We start from the raw sequence: 4,039 nt of genomic DNA on the forward strand, positions 1-4,039 counted from the left end.
GTCCCCTAGAACTTAGAACTACTTAAACCTAACTAACCTAAGGACATCACACACATCCATGCCCGAGGCAGGATTCGAACCTGCGACCGTAGCAGTCATGTACGATACGACCGTTGGCTAGCACTGACTGAGTATAGATGTCATTTAGAACAAATTTCTCACCACGTCTTTAAAATACTTTCTTAAGTATGTCTCGCAGGACTCCGAAGTCGGTGGGAAGGTTCACTGACTTAAGCTGTATTCTGTCTACAGCCTCCATTACCGAGAAAGTGACCTTTCTAATACTAAAATGTAGACTTTCACGGCCGGAAATATCATGTCCATTATAATTATCCGGGCTGATATGCCGTGGTCGGTTGATGAATTCTGTGTCGATTCCCAACGTTTCGTCTCCGACTGCGGGAGACATCTTCAAGGGGGTCCGTAGCTCGATGGAAGGCCCAACACACCCACTGGCTCGCTACTGACTGCCCGCATCTCGTGGTCGTGCGGTAGCGTTCTCGCTTCCCACGCCCGGGTTCCCGGGTTCGATTCCCGGCGGGGTCAGGGATTTTCTCTGCCTCGTGATGGCTGGGTGTTGTGTGCTGTCCTTAGGTTAGTTAGGTTTAAGTAGTTCTAAGTTCTAGGGGACTGATGACCATCGATGTTAAGTCCCATAGTGCTCAGAGCCATTTGAACCATTTGAGCCATCGCTACTGACTGCCGCTAAATTCCGTGTCCGCGCGCTCCCGCGCCGCGGCGTGACGTCACGTGTTTTGAAAACGTCAGTGCAATTGGCCGCTGTCCGTCGCCGTCGATCGCCGTTGCCATCACCCAGTAGTGGACGGGTGGTACACATCTTCTTCAACACCGGCATCCATATACCGTTTAATTTCATGCCCTCCTCCTTTCGGTTGAAATTATTTGGGTGTTTAGCGATTTCGATTGCCTCCCTGTAGAGCCTTTCGTAATATCCGCTTGTGGCCGCTAGTACTTGCGTCTCCTCGAAACGAATATTGTGGTTCCCTGACTGGAAAGCATGCCCCGCAACAGCTGATCGTTCCGTTTCTCCTCTTCTACAATTTCCCTTCTGCTCTTCCAAACGTTTAGAAACAGTTCTTTTAGTGGTGCCCACATAAACATCACCACAGCTGCATGGGATCCTATACACTCCAGCTTTTTCCAATGGTTTGCGAGCGTCCTTGGCAGGCTTAAGGTATTCCTGTATCTTCCTGGTGGGCTTGTAAATTACGGTAATATTCCGCTTCGTCAAGATCCTCCCTATTCTTTCCGTTACATTTTTAACAAACGGCAGGAAAACCTTAGATTTTGCAGTAGCCTGTACGTTTTATTTCGGCGGACGAATATCCGTTCTTCATTAGTGCATTGTGGAGATGTTCCATCTCAGCGTTGAGCAACTCAGGTTCACAAATATTTCTAGCTCTGTCCACTAACGTCTTGATAACACCCCGCTTCTGTTGTGGGTGGTGGTTCGAATCCCGGTGCAAATAACGGTCCGTGTGCGTGGGTTTGCGGTTGGGAATCGACACAGAATTCATCAACCGACCACGGCATAACAGCCCGGATAATTATAATGGACAGTGACCTTTCTGCTGTTCTCATGTCCCACCCGGACCACATGTCTTAAGGTAGTGGTCAGGATAGTCGGCTGCTCCAATCTTGCCAGTTGCATAGTGTACTCTATATTGGGATACACCCTAACCGGGTCTACAGGCGGTAGCCTGATTACGGGGGTGTCTGATACGGTTGCGTGTGCACTGGTGCTGGTGACTTTGCATTCTTGAAGTGGCTGACGCTCTACTTTGCTTGGTTCATCTATCGAAAGTGACAGGGGCGGGGGCGCCACTACAGGATGCTCTTGCCGCTGTTGATCTTTAATCGGCCTCGTTCCCCGGTTTTGGAAGGGGGGAACTGTGGTCTTCACAGGGAAATCTGTTTGAGTGCCTATGTCCATCATAGGGAGATCTGTTTGAATTCCTTTCTCTGCTGTTATCACTTTAGCGGCACCCGAAAGCGACCTTATAAATTCTTTAAATCTGTTTGCCCTCATGGCATCCCTCCTCCTTTTACTCGGGGATTTACGCTTAGACATCCTGTTTACTGAGCGCTGCTCAGCCGTAGTCGATTCTTCAAATTAAGCGTTGTTCGAGCATCCGGTAGGTGGGGCAATTCCGTCCTGTGGCACCACAGGATTTCTTGCCGCGACTTTTACACGGAATGCAATCTCTGGCTGCTCTGCATTCATTCCGAGTGTGACCACTCTCACCACACTTGAAGCAAGCCGACCCCCTGGTGCAGTGCCTCAGAATGTGGTCCAGGTCGCCACAGTTGTGGCAACGAGGTACCACGATATAATCCCTCGTGCTTACGGCGTGGAAGCCTACATATAATCTGCCCATTGACCTGATTCTTTTCCACATTGGTGCAGAGACCTCGGCGACGTGGTGTACTACATCACGGTCCCGAGGCCCCGTTTTAAGTCTGAGCTTGAAAGAATTCTTAAATTCCTCGTCATCTATTTCATCAAAGTAAAGGCTACCCGGCCATTGATCTTCGTCTGTGCGAATGCGCACAGGTTGCCCGAACTCTTACGGGAATCATCACCTTAGCGTACTCGCTTCGGCGGTACATATACTAAAATTGGAACGATACAGAGAAGATTAGCATGGCCCCTGCACAAGGCTGACACGCAAAATCGTGAAGCGTTCCACATTAATTGTCAATCCTAAGGACCCGGGTTCGATTCCCGGCTGGGTCGGAGATTTTCTCCGCTTAGGGACCGGGTGTTGTGTTGTCCTAATCATCATCATTTCATGCCGGCACAGTAGCTCAGCGTGTTCGGTCAGAGAGCTGGTTGACCTCTGTAATAAAAAACTGAGTGGAAGGTTCAACAAACGAATTTGAACGGATGTCACAAAAAAAGAAGATTTATAGAGCGTCTGCCATGTCAGCAGGAGTTCCCGGGTTCGAGTCCCGGTCGGGGCGCACATTTTCAGCTGTCCCCATCGAGGTATATCAACAACACCTGTCGGCAGCTGAGGGTTTCAATTAATTATCATTCAAAATAGGATGACACACTGTAAAATTAAGTGGACATTCCTATTTAAATGTTGAGGGAAAATCTATTATAGAGCTATACTCAAGTTCCTTGTCACATCATATAATCTAACTCTCTCTCACACAATTTTAGGCCAGTTCACACTGGTGGTCAGGTCACGTGAAAAATTCCACAATGCATTTCAGTCCGTGCTTTTGTTTCTTCTTAATCTGTTGTGCTTTGTTTTCGTGGGAACTTGCAAATGTTCCATGTCGACTTGGATATTTTTATACATTCAGTGTTCCTCACCAAGTGAAGTCATATATGTGAATGCGAGAAAGCGAGAAAGTAAGCTCTAATGTAGGAGAAAAATACAGTTGTTTATGACGTTTTTAGTTACGTAAGAAAAAAATGGTAAAGTAAACGTAAACAGGCTCAGTTTATTCCCATACGTATTATTTGATGTGTTTATGTACATGTTGTCCCTCATGAGAATCTTTAGATGCAGATATTTGCACTTTCGTTTTTGCAGTGTGTAGCTGGAGTCAGCTCAAAGAAATACTGCTGATCACACCTTTCATTCAATGCCTAATGTCGACAGAAAGCATTGGTTTATTTCCCTTTACAATCAATTTTTTAAGCCCAATTTCACGCGCTCATTCGGTAGAGTAGTCCCAAGCTATTCTAGTGCGATACTCGCTTTATCGATATGTGTTAACAGAGACAGTAACACACGAAGAATAACCATTACTCCAGGATTACTCGTGTGTCGCCTTGGCCCACCCTGACTGCTACCGTCTTCCAAAAGTGTTGCTCAGTCGCTTCTGTACCACCGGTTATTCTTTGTGTTTTATTGTCCCTGTTAATACCTATCGGTGAAACGAATATCGTGCTGGACTAACTTGAGACTGCTCTATCGAATGGATACGTAAGGACACACATAAAAGACTTGGTGAGCAGTATTTGTTTCGGCTGGCCGCAGCTAAATATTTGCAAAAAACA

The 4,039-nt window shown here is 46.9% G+C and overlaps 1 non-coding gene across 1 annotated transcript; it reads left to right on the forward strand.

Moving 5' to 3' along the window:
• The first annotated feature begins 2,610 nt into the window (after positions 1-2,610).
• Positions 2,611-2,717, forward strand: LOC124557472. Its single transcript, XR_006968729.1, has one exon. It is a non-coding gene; the product is annotated as a U6 spliceosomal RNA (small nuclear RNA).
• The last annotated feature ends 1,322 nt before the right edge of the window (positions 2,718-4,039 follow it).

This window comes from Schistocerca americana, chromosome X, assembly GCF_021461395.2.
Source record: "Schistocerca americana isolate TAMUIC-IGC-003095 chromosome X, iqSchAmer2.1, whole genome shotgun sequence".
Classification (NCBI taxonomy): domain Eukaryota; kingdom Metazoa; phylum Arthropoda; class Insecta; order Orthoptera; family Acrididae; genus Schistocerca; species Schistocerca americana.